The sequence below is a fragment of the Palaemon carinicauda genome, chromosome 32, assembly GCF_036898095.1.
Source record: "Palaemon carinicauda isolate YSFRI2023 chromosome 32, ASM3689809v2, whole genome shotgun sequence".
Taxonomy (NCBI): domain Eukaryota; kingdom Metazoa; phylum Arthropoda; class Malacostraca; order Decapoda; family Palaemonidae; genus Palaemon; species Palaemon carinicauda.
The window spans coordinates 58798354-58811758 of NC_090756.1; the positions used below are offsets into that span (position 1 = coordinate 58798354).

Below are 13405 nucleotides of genomic sequence, written 5' to 3' on the forward strand. Positions count from 1 at the left end.
TTGACAGACCATAAACAGACAGGTTAACCACAATTATATATATATATATATATATATATATATATATATATATATATATATATATATATATATATATATATATAATATATATATATATATATATATATATATATATATATATATATATATATATATATATATATATATATATATATATATATATATATATATATATATATATATATATATATATATATATATATATATATATATATATATATATATATATATATATATATATATATATATATATATATATATATATACATATATATATATATATAAGAAGAGGATAACCCTAAACTTTAAGCATAAGTATGATAGTAAACAGAACTGTTTATCTGAAAGAAAACACATTAAATGCCACTTTTAAGAAACCGAGGTATCAAAGTCATAAAAGTCTGTATTACGAATCAATGACATTAGCGTTAGAAACGCTCGGCACACATGTCTGCACTTATGCTAGGTTCACCTTTGGAAATGGAACAGTCTACATGGGCAACTCAGTGCCCTAACTTAGTTTGTAGTACGGTATGTAACTACACACTCACCCTGGAATTAATCATCCCAATTAAAACCACTGTTCCTCGCAGAGTTAAACAGTAGGGTTAACGACGCGACCACTGCTACCACAGATCTCTTTAGTTCCTCTACTTGCTTCGCATAGTGGCGAAAGAACACTCTGGAAGACTTCCAGCCAGTGTATGAACGGAGATGTTCAAAATCCATACAATTAAAGAAATTTAAGGATGAGGCAACTTTCCTCGGCTCGTGACCTGCGGGTGTACTGTCAGGATCCGCTCTGCGAATAAAGTATGTGATTTTCGCTCTGAGTTGATTCAGAGATAAATTTGAGCCTTATGTTTCTCCCCTGAATAGTTGACCACCCTTGAAGTCTGAAGTTCTATGAAGATAGACCTTTAGGCATTCTACTGGACATAGAGATGCATATTCTTTCAGAGGGCAGATTCTCTTGGCGAGAAACGTAGGATCCGGAAACAGGTTCAGTTCTCCCCCATCCAGGAACTGAAAACGACCTGCCTCTCTCGAGAGGGCTACAATCTCACTAACCCTGGCCCCGGACGCGAGTGCAAATAGGAAAATAACTTTTTGTGTCAAATCCTTTAACACACATTCTTCATTGCACAACAGAAAAGCGAAATGAAGAACTTTGTCTAAAGACCATGAAATGGCCTTTGGAGGTGCTGAAGGTCTGAGCCTAGCGCAGGCTTTCGGAACTTTATTAATGAACTCGTTACCTAGGTCGACCTGGAAGGCATATAGAATGGGTCTTGTCAAAGCAGACTTACACGCTGAAATCGTGTTAGCTGCCAATCCTTGACCATGGAGGTGGATGAAGAAAGATAAGCAGAAGTCTGTCGAGATCTCCTGCGGATTCTTCGCCTTGACAAAGTCCACCCATTTTCTCTAAGATGACTCATATTTCCTTCTAGTAGATTTGCACTTATATTCCTCTAGGAAGTCTATGCTGGCTTTCGAAATCCCGAAACGCTTTCTCACCGCTAGGGAGAGAAAATCATGAGCTGCAGGGTCCGGGTTTTCTGTAATGAAGCGCAGACAGTCGACTTCTGGACTCGCTGGGTCAGAACTGGATCTGGTAGCGGTACAAACTTCAGCTGTAGTTCCATTGCTAGTGGGAACCACACGCTGTTCGGCCACTTGTGGGCTACTATTGCCGCTACCCCCTTGAAGGATCCCAGTTTGTTGAGGACCCTCAACAGAAGGTTGTGAGGAGGGAACAGATAAATCCTGGACCCTCTGTTCCAGTTGAGGGACATCACGTCCACTGCTTCCGCTAAGGAGTCCTCGTACGGGGACACGTACAGGGGCAACTTCTTGTTGTCTTTCGTCGCAAAGAGGTCTATATGCAGTTCTGGGACTTGATTCAGAATGAAGGAGAATGATCCTGCGTCTAAAAACCATTCCAACTCTATCGGTGTGAACCTGGATAGAGCGTCCACTGTCACATTGCGGACTCCTTGAAGGTGAACTGCCGACAGGTACCACTTTTTCTTTTCCGCCAATCGGAAGATGGCCAACATCACCAGGTTGAGAGGTGGTGACCTCGATCCTTGTTGATTCAAGCATCTCACAACTACCTCGGTGTCCATCACCAACCTTATATGGATCGAGTGATGCGGGGAAACTATCTTTAAGGTAAGGAGCAGTGCCATAGCTTCTAGAAAGTTTATGTGAAAGGTCTTGAATAGCTTGGACCAAGTCCCCTGGGATTTTTTCCGATGAGAGTGACCTCCCCATCCCTCCTTCGAAGCGTCTGAGTGAATCGTCACCGACGGGGGAGGTGGCTGAAGAAGAACCGACTTCTTTAGAAGTCTGGCTTGGGACCAAGGCCTGAGAAGAGTACGTAGCCGAAACGGAACTGGTCTTCTCAGATCTCTTCGCACGATTGATGCAAAACTTCTCCAAACTCCGGTTGCATCCTTTAGCTGTGCTTTTAGCACTGGGTGTGTCACCGAAGCAAACTGGAGAGAACTCAGTACCCACTCTTGTTCGCGTCTTGATATCCTTTCGGAATCTAGAAGTCTCTTGACAGAACCCGCTATCTCCTTCCTTTTCTTCGCCGGGATGGAGAAACGGTGTGACAAAAGGTCCCAGTGGATTCCCAGCCATTGGAACTTTTGATATGGAGAAAGTCGAGACTTTTATCTGTTGATCTTGAAACCTAGGTACTGTAGGAACTAGATCACTTGACTTGAAGCTTGCAAGCATTCTGTCTCGGATGCTGCCCACACCAACCAGTCCTTCAGGTAGGCTACTACCTGAATTTCCTTTAGGCGTAATTGTTTGAGAGCTCCGCTCGCAAGCTTCGTAAAAATCCTTGGGGCTATGTTTAGCCCGAATGGCATGGCTCTGAAGGCGTATAGTCTTCGTTGTAGCCTAAACCCTAGGTAGGGGGAGAGTCAACGGTTGATTGGAATGTGCCAATAGGCGTCTGACAAGTCTATAGAGACGGAATATGCCCTCCTGGGCAGTAAGGTCCTTATGTGTTAAAGTGTTAGCATCTTGAATTTGTAATACACTATGAACTTGTTGAATGACTCTGAGCTTTTCCGAGTCTTTCTTGGGAACACAAAACAGTCTCCCTTGGAATTTGATGGACTTCACCTTTCGGATCACATTTTTCTCCAACAGTTCTTGAACGTACTCCTTCAGAACGGTGGTGGAGTGTTGGAAAACCCGAAGGCCCGGGGTGGAGTGCTGTACCAGCTCCAGCCCAGTCCATTCTTGAGTAGGCTGTGGGCCCAGGGATGGAAGGTCCACCGATCCCGAAATTTCAGAAGTCTCCCTCCTACCGGTATCATCCCACTTGGACTGCCGTCCCAAGGTCTTGCCTCCCTGACCACGACCACCACTGAATCCCCTTCCCCTTGAGGGGTGCCCAGACGAGCCTCTGGCTGCCCCTCTAGACTTTGCACGAAAGAAAGTAGACTGCCCTTCGAACGATGGGGTGAATGCCGTGGACTGTGTCGACACGGCCTGGGGTACCCACTGAAAAGTAGTCGGGGTTTGTGCCACTATCTGGGGCACTGGAGGCAATGGCAATTGCAGTTGCTGTTGCTGTCTAAAAGGCTTGGCTGGCCGAGACGGTAGCCTAGTCCTCATAGTCTTCCTCTTTGGTTGAGGACCTTCATCCGGGGAAGACTTTCTTTTGATAGCCAGGCCCCAATTCTGGAGAAGGTTTCTATTCTCCAAAGTGGCCTTATCAACTACTTCTTTGACCAAATCGGTAGGGAAAAGGTCTTTGCCCCAAATGTTGGAGGAGATTAGTTTCCTTGGCTCGTGCCTCACCGTAGCCGAGGTGAACACGAACTCCCTACAAGCTCTCCTCGCCTTGACGAAGCCATAAAGGTCCTTCGTCACTTTGGCCAGATGAATCTTGGCCACCACCATGAACATTTCATGGACCTTGGGGTCATTTGCCATCGTCTCAAGAGTAGTCTGAAGAGACATTGAGGCAGCCAGTCTTTCTTTTGTCTCGAATTCTCTCTGCAAGAGAAAGTCAGACAGCTTAGGGAGGTCCTCGCCGAACTGACGTCCGGCGATATCAGCCTCCAACTTCCCAACTGAGAACGTGAGATGGACGTCCTTCCAGTCTTTGTGGTCCATAGGTAGGGCCAGCGACAAGGGTTTACACTCCTTCAGGGAGGGGCAAGGCTTGTCGGCCTCGACTGCTTTTAGTACAGCTGCAAACCCTTTCTGTAAAAGGGGGAAGGCTCTAGCAGGAGAGGACACAAAGGAAGGGAGCTTCTTGCTCAATGCAGCTACTTTTGAGTTAGAGAAGCCCCTCTCTTTCAACGAGGATGAAAGCAGAGCTTGAGCCTTAGTATGGTCCATCACTATGACCTCCTTCGGCTCTGTCTCCTCCTTTGAAGCTGGTTCCTTCCTCAGCCGGATATAACAGTCCAGATATGATGCCTTGCTGGGCCAGAATTCCACCTCTTCTAGGGGAACTGAGCCCAGCTTATCCGAGATGACAATCTTTCCAGTCGTCATTGGTATGTGCTCAGCATACCTCCATGGGTTAGCATCTGAACACAAGGGAAGGTCTTTCACATTGAGCCTTTTCTGGGGCCCATGTGATTCTGTAAGGCACTGCATCCGCAGTTCCATAGCAGCCGCCTTCTTCTGATTCTCCTTCTGCATTTGTTGGATCATTCCAACAATCGAAAAGAGGGCCTGTCCCAGCTCTACTGGGAGACCGGCCGATGTTGAGGGAATAGGCTCTGGAATCTGAACCGGAGTAGCCGACACCTCGTCGACCTCTTCCTCTACGACGTCCGGGGCTTGAACTTCATCCTGGCTTTTTGCCAGGAGGTCTTCTTCCAAACGCTCGTCCACATCAGACATCCTGTCATCTAACTGGATGTCTTGCATCACGACCGCGACTTCAGCATCCACCTGGATCTGACCTTGGGGGATCTCCTCTTGAGGCTGGGGAATCACTGCATCAGCTGATGCCTTAGGGAAAAGATACGCCCTCATCTTCTCACTTGGAAGATAAGGGCCAGAGGTGTTCTTTTGGAAGCCCCTTACCCAGGTACGAAGCTTCTCCCTTGCTATATCCCTTGATTCCGCCGTCCTAGGGGAATCAAAAGCCTCAGTAATCAGGTTAGTGCACACAATACATACCTGAGGGTCCCAATACTGGAGATCATCCTTGGAGATAGCGCATGCTGCGTGTCTCCTACAACACTCATGTCCGCAGAGGTTCTTGCTGCGGATGTTGCAGAAAACATTTTCGCACTTCCGAGGGTCCCCCTGTAAAGAGAAGAAATTTCCATGAGTATCAAGTGAACTATGTATCACTGGATATGCATAGTATAGCATAACAATTCATAAAGGAAAGACACACACTTATGTTTCCCTCAAAACCCATTGCTGCAGCCTTCCAGATAATAAAATCAAATGGTTAATCTCTTCTAGAGTAACCAATGCAAGGTTTCCAGAGGAAACAGGTGAAGCTCACACCTAAGCAATGATTTTAAAATCCTGGATAACAGACAGGAAAGAACTCACTTTCCTATCTGTAGGGCAACAGCAAAGGACTGTGCAAGAAAACACAAAAGTGTTAGAACACACAATGCTGTACCAAAACCCACACCATAGTTTTCTTCTTACTGTATATATTATACTGAAGAATACTAGTACAGTATAGGCGGATACGTGCCGGCCGGTTCTTTCCCTTTGCCTACACAGACACAGACACCGAATAGTCTGGCCTATCCTTTACAGATTCTCCTCTGTCCTCATACACCTGACAACACTGTGATTACTAGACAATTCTTCTTCACCCAAGGGGTTAACTACTGCACTGTAATTGTTCAGTGGCTACTTTCCTCTTGGTAAGGGTAGAAGAGACTCTTTAGCTATGGTAAGCAGCTCTTCTAGGAGAAGGACACTCCAAAATCAAACCATTGTTCTCTATTCTTGGGTAGTGCCATAGCCTCTGTACCATGGTCTTACACTGCCTTGGGTTAGAGTTCTCTTGCTTGAGAGTACACTTGGGCACACTTTTCTATCTAGTTTCTCTTCCTCTTGTTCTGTTAAAGTTTTTATAGTTTAAATGGGAAATATTTATTTTAATATTGTTACTATTCCTAAAATGTTCTATTTTTCCTTATTTCCTTATTTCCTTTCCTCACTGGGCTATTTTCCCTGTTGGGCCCCCTGGCTTATAGCATCCTGCTTTTCCAACTAGGGTTGTAGCTTAGCATTTAATAATAATAATAATAATAATAATAATAAAGTATACTACTTAACAGCTATAAGGCGGCAGAACTCTGGTTCAAATGCATGTGCCGGCCGGCAGTTGCTGCCGGCCGGCAGCAACTGCCGGCTGGCAACAGCCAATGTCGGCCAGCAATGGCTGCCGGCCAGCAATGGCTGCCGGCCAGCAACTACACAAGGTAGTACCCAGCTGCCGGCCACACTCTTGGTGACCGGCAGACAAGGGCTGACATAAGCCGGCCGGCAAAGGTACAAGACCGATGCCAGCCGGCAGCAAAAGAACCAGAGGACTACACCTGCCCGGCTGCCGGCCTCATAGACCGGCAGCCGGCCTCATAGTCCGGCAGCCAGGTCGGGTACAGCACTAGAAGAAAAATAGAATGGATGCCGTTATAAGAGTGTACACTACCTCCAAGCCCGGCAATCCGAAAGATTGCATATAAGGAAGGGGAGAATCTAATTCAGGCTTCCTGACCAATGCCGTCTGGCTCTACAGGCAGGCATGGATGAGGGACCAAGGGAGGTCCGGGCAGCACTCAAAATATAAGACCCTTGCCGGCCGGCAGAGCTGCCGGCCGGCAAGGGTCTGAGTCAATTCCACATCCTAACCTATACTAGGTCCAGATGTAGAACGACGTACAGTACTGTAATGGCTAGGCCATTACGGAGATAGAGGGGGAAGGGACAAAGAGGGTCCTACCAACCTTGCTTTAGTGACGGATCACCCGCAGCCAAAAAACTTATCTTAGCCTAAGGGAGATCCAAGGGGGAAGGCCAGCAATACTTGCCAGCTCCCAGAGCACCAAAGCAAGGAAGGTGTTGCTACTCCCAGGGAAAGAAATCTTTGATACAAGAGCCGTAGCCTACCAGAGGCGTCTTGGACGCTGTCGCTCGCTAGGTAAAAATTAGTTAGTCAGAGCGACATTCCTGGTTGTTTTGCTTTAATAAATTTTAGCTATTTAGCATTACATAGGATTTCCTTTCGTGCTTAGTATTATTTGGCGAAGTATTCGCCATTCTGGCCTACGCTAGGCCATGTAGCCTAGTCGTTTGGTCCTAGTACCTCATGCATGATTATGGTTTTTCCGAGTGTAATTAAAATTTTATTGAAGCTTTAGGCTATATCTTATACATTTTAGACTGTGTGGAATATTTCCAAGATAGTATACGAGTGAGTTTCGGTGATTTAGTTAATCGAATCTCTTGGTGCCTAGGCTAGTTGCTTATGGAGCCTTAGTATACTTTATCATACTCCCCGGTTGCTTTCTTTTCTTCGGAGAAGGTATGCAATCCCTTTCCCTCTGTTTAAGCCTTGGGCTTATCCCTAAGTGGTTTTTTCCGAATTTATTTTCGATAAAACTATACTAGGGTGTTACTGTACCTTCCTGTTCCTGTAGTATGGTTCAAGAGGGACAGAACAACAGAGTTTTTTAGTCTGAGTCTGTGTTGTCTGGCTTGGGGATGAGTCCCCCTCGCTGACCTAACACAGACAAAGGGAGCTTAGCTCCCTTAGGTCACTACCGAAGGTTTCTGTGGATATGATTCCTTCTTTTGTGATCTACCAGAGTAGTCCTTGTTGCTGTTCTCGGGGGAGGATAAGTTCTTTCCTTGGGAGTAGCAACGCCTTCCTTACTTTGGTGCTCTGAGTGCTGGCAAGTATTGCTGGCCTTCCCCCCTAGATCTCCCTTAGGCTAAGATAAGTTTCTTGGCTGCGGGTGATCTGTCACTAAAGCAAGGTTGGTAGGACCCTCTTTGTCCCTTCCCCCTCTTTCTTCGTAATGGCCGTGCCATTACTGTACTGTACGTCGTTCTACATCTGGACCTAGTATAGGTTAGGATGTGGAATTGACTCAGCCCCTTGCCGGCCGGCAGAGCTGCTGGCCGGCAAGGGTCTTATGTTTTCGAGTGCTGCCCGGACCTCTCTTGGTCCCTCATCCATGCCTGCCTGTAGAGACAGACGGCATTGGTCAGGAAGCCTGAATTAGTTTCTCCCCTTCCTTATATGCACTCATTCGGTTGCCGGGCTTGGAGGTTGTGTACACTCTTATCCCGGCATCCATTCTATTTTTCTTCTAGTGCTGTACCTGACCCGGCTGCCGGCCTATGAGGCCGGCAGCCGGACAGGTGTAGTCCTCTGGTTCTTTTGCTGCCGGCTGGCATCGGTCTTGTACCTTTGCCGGCCGGCTTATGTCTGCCGGTCACCAAGAGTGTGGCCGGCAGCTGGGTACTACCTTGTGTAGTTGCTGGCCGGCAGCCATTGCCGGCCAACATTGGCTGTTACCAGCCGGCAGTTGCTGCCGACCGGCACAGGCATTTGAACCAGAGTGCTGCAGCCCTATAGCTGTTAAGTAGTATACTTTAAAGCTAGTTGTGGTGTGTGCCGGCCGGCAAAGGCAGGCCGGCACACATCCCCCTATACTGTACTAGTATTCTTCAGTATAACATATACAGTAAGAAGAAAACTATGGTAAGGGTTTTGGTACAGCACTGTGTCTTCTAACACTATTGTGTTTTCTTGCACATCCCTTTGCTGTTGCCCTCAGATAGGAAGCTGAGTTCTTTCCTGTCTATTATCCAGGATTTTAAAATCATTGCTTAGGTGTGAGCTCCACCTGTTTCCTCTGGAAACCTTGTATTGGTTACTCTAGAAGAGATAAACCATTTTGATTTTAGCAGGTAGTAGGTTGGCCAGGGCACCAGCCGCCCGTTGAGATACTACCGCTAGAGAGTTAGGGGGTCCTTTGACTGGCCAGACAGTACCATATTGGATCTTTCTCTCTGGTTACGGTTCTTTCCCTATGCCTACACAGACACCGAATAGTCTGGCCTATTCTTTACTGATTCTCCTCTGTCCTCATACACCTGACAACACTGAGATTACTAAACAATTCTTCTTCACCCAAGGGGTTAACTATGGCAATCTATTTGTTCAGTGGCTACTTTCCTCTTGGTAAGAGTAGAAGAGACTCTTTAGCTATGGTAAGCAGCTCTTCTAGGAGAAGGAAACTCCAAAATCAAACCACCATTGTTCTCAAGTCTTGGGTAGTGCTATAGCCTCTGTACCATGGCCTTCCACTGTCTTGGGTTAGAGTTCTCTTGCTTGAGGGTACACTCAGGCACACTTGTATCTAGTTTCTCTTTCTCTTGTTTTGTTGAAGTTTTTATTGTTTATATAGGAAATATTTATTTAAATGTTACTATTCTTAAAACTATTTTATTTTTCCTTGTTTCCTTTCCTCACTGAGCTATTTTCCCTGTTTGGGCCCCTGGGCTTATAGCATCCTACTTTTCCAACTAGGGTTGTAGCTTAGCATTTAATAATAATAATAATAATAATAATATCTGGAAGGCTGCAACAATGGGTTGTGAGGGAAACACAAGTGTGTGTCTTTCCTTTATGAATTGTTATGCTATACTATGCATATCCAGTGATACATAGTTCACTTGATACTTATGGAAATTTCTTCTCTTTACAGGAGGACCCTCCGAAGTGCGGAAATGTTTTCTGCAACGTCCGCAGCAAGAACCTCTGCGGACATGAGTGTTGTAGGAGACACGCAGCATGCGCTGTCTCCAAGGATGATATCCAGTATTTGGACCCTCAGGTATGTACTGTATGCACTAACCTGATTACTGAGGCTTTTGATTCCCCTAGAACGGCGGAATCAAGGGATATAGCAAGGGAGAAGCTTCGTACTTGAGTAAGGGGCTTCAAGAAGAACACCTCTGGCCCTTATCTTCCAAGTGAGAAGATGAGGGCGTATCTTTTTCCCCAGGCATCAGCTGAGGCAGTGATTCCCCAGTCTCAAGAGGAGATCCCTCAAGATCAAGTCCAGGTGGACGTGGAAGTCGCAGTCGCGATGCAAGACATCCAGTTAGATGACAGGATGTCTGATGTGGACGAACGTTTGGAACAAGACCTCCTGGCAGAAGGTCAGGATGAAGTTCAAACCCCGGATGTCGTAGAGGATGAGGTCGACGAGGTGTCGGCTACTCCGGTTCAGATTCCGGAGCCTATCCCCTCAACATCGGCCGGTCTCCCAGTAGAACTGGGACAGGCCCTCTCTTCGATTGTTGGAATGATCCAACAAATGCAGAAGGAGAATCAGGAGAAGGCGGCTGCTATGGAACTGCGTATGCAGACCCTGGCAGAATCACGTGGGCCCCGGAAAAGGCTCACTGTGAAGGACCTTCCCTTATGCTCATATGCTAACCCATGGAGGTATGCTGAGCACATGCCGATGACGACTGGAAAGATCGTCATCTCGGATAAGCTGGGTTCAGTTCCCCTAGAGGAGGTGGAATTCTGGCCCAGCAAGGCATCATATCCGGACTGTTATGTCCGGCTGAGGAAGGAACCAGCTTCAAAGGAGGAGACAGAGCCGAAGGAGGTCATAGTGATGGACCATACTAAGGCTCAAGCTCTGCTTTCATCCTCGTTGAAAGAGAGGGGCTTCTCTAACTCAAAAGTAGCTGCATTGAGCAAGAAGCTCCCTTCCTTTGTGTCCTCTCCTGCTAGAGCCTTCCCCCTTTTACAGAAAGGGTTTGCGGCTGTACTAAAAGCAGTCGAGGCCGACAAGCCTTGCCCCTCCCTGAAGGAGTGTAAACCCTTGTCGCTGGCCCTACCTATGGACCACAAAGACTGGAAGGACGTCCATCTTACATTCTCAGTTGGGAAGTTGGAGGCTGATATCGCCGGACGTCAGTTCGGCGAGGACCTCCCTAAGCTGTCTGACTTTCTCTTGCAGAGAGAATTCGAGACAAAAGAAAGACTGGCTGCCTTAATGTCTCATCAGACTACTCTTGAGACGTTTGCAAGTGACCCCAATGTCCATGAAATGTTCATGGTAGTGGCTAAGTCTCACCTAGCCACAGTGACGAAGGACCTTTATAGCTTCGTCAAGGCAAGGAGAGCTTGCAGGGAGTTCGTGTTCACCGGGGCTACGGTGAGACACGAGCCAAGGAAGTTAATCTCCTCCAACATTTGGGGAAAAGACCTTTTCCCTACCGATGTGGTCAAAGATGTTGTTGATAGCACCTTGGAGAATAGAAACCTTCTCCAGAAGTGGGGCCTGGCTATCAAAAGAAAGTCTTCCCCGGATGAAGGTCCTCAACCAAAGAGGAAGAATATGAGGACTAGGCTACCGTCTCGGCCAGCCAAGCCTTTTAGACAGCAACAGCAACTGCAATTGCCTTTGCCTCCAGTGCCCCAGATGGTGGCACAAACCCCGACTACTTTTCAGTGGGTACCCCAGGCTCTGCCAGGTCAGTCAACCACATTCACCCCAACGTTCGAAGGACAGTATTCTTCCTTTCGTGCAAAACCTAGAGGAGCAGCCAGAGGCTCGTCTAGGCGCCCCTCAAGGGGAAGGGGATTCAGAGGTGGTCGTGGTCAGGGAGGCAAGACCTCAGAACGGCAGTCCAAGTGAAACGATACCGGTAGGAGGGAGACTGATGAAATTTCGGGATCGCTGGACCTTCGATCCCTGGGCCCAAAGCCTACTCAAGAATGGACTGGGCTGGAGCTGGTACAGCACTCCACCCCCGTGCCTTCGGTTTTTCCAACACTCCACCCCCGTTCTGGAGGAGTACGTTCAAGAACTGTTGGAGAAAAAGGTGATCCGAAAGGTGAAGTCCATCAAATTCCAAGGGAGGCTTTTTTGTGTTCCCAAGAAAGACTCGGAAAAGCTCAGAGTCATTCTGGACTTGTCGCCACTCAACAAGTTCATAGTGAATTGCAAATTCAAGATGCTAACACTGCAACACATAAGGACCTTACTGCCCAAGAGGGCATACTCAGTCTCTATAGACTTGTCAGACGCCTATTGGCACATTCCAATCAGCCGTCGACTCTCCCCTTATAAAAGGGTTCAGGCTACAACGGAGACTATACGCCTTCAGAGCCATGCCATTCGGGCTAAACATAGCCCCAAGGATTTTCACGAAGCTTGCGAGCGCAGCTCTCAAACAATTACGCCTAAAGGGAATTCAGGTAGTAGCCTACCTTGACGACTGGCTGGTGTGGGCAGCATCCGAGACCGAATGCTTGCAAGCTTCCAGTCAGGTGATCCAGTTCCTAGAGTACCTAGGCTTCAAGATCAACAGAAAAAAGTCTTGACTTTCTTCATCCCAAAAGTTCCAGTAGCTGGGAATCCACTGGGACCTTTTGTCACATAGTTTCTCCATCCCGACGAAGAAAAGGAAGGAGATAGCGGGCTCTGTCAAGAGACTTCTAGATTCCGAAAGGAAATCAAGACGCGAACAGAGAGGGTACTAGGCTCTCTCCAGTTTGCTTCAGTGACAGACCCAGTGCTAAGAGCACAGCTAAAGGATGCAACCGGAGTTTGGAGAAGGTATGCATCAAACGCGCGAAGAGATCTGAGAAGACCAGTGCCGCCTCGGCTACGTACTTTTCTCAGGCCTTGGTCCCAAGCCAGACATCTAAAGAAGTCGGTTCTTCTTCAGCCACCTTCCCCGTCGATGACGATTCACTCAGACGCCTCAAAGGAGGGATGGGGAGGTCACTCTCATCGGAAAAAAGTCCAGGGGACTTGGTCCAAGCTATTCAGGACCTTTCATATAAACTTTCTAGAAGCTATGGTAGTGCTCCTTACCTTAAAGAAAGTCTCCCCGCGTCACTCGATCCACATAAGATTGGTGATGGACAGCGAGGTGGTTGTGAGATGTTTGAATCGACAAGGGTCGAGGTCACCACCTCTCAACCAGGTGATGTTAGCCATTTTCTGATTGGCGGAAAAGAAGAAGTGGTACCTGTCGGCAGTTTACCTTCAAGGAGTCCGCAATGTGACAGTGGACGCTCTATCCAGGTTCACACCGATAGAGTCGGAATGGTCCTTAGACGCAGGATCATTCTCCTTCATTCTGAATCAAGTCCCAGAACTGCAAATAGACCTCTTTGCGACGAAAGACAACAAGAAGTTGCCCCTGTACGTGTCCCCGTACGAGGACCCCTTAGCGGAAGCAGTGGACGCGGTGTCCCTCGACTGGGACAGATGGTCCAGGATTTATCTGTTCCCTCCTCACAACCTTTTGTTGAGGGTCCTCAACAAACTGAGATCCTTCAAGGGGGTAGCGGCAATAGTGGCTCACAAGT

General features: G+C 47.3%; 1 pseudogene; it reads right to left on the reverse strand.

Moving 5' to 3' along the window:
• LOC137625620 (uncharacterized) overlaps positions 1–13405 on the reverse strand; it is a 428326-nt pseudogene that overhangs the window by 192721 nt on the left and 222200 nt on the right.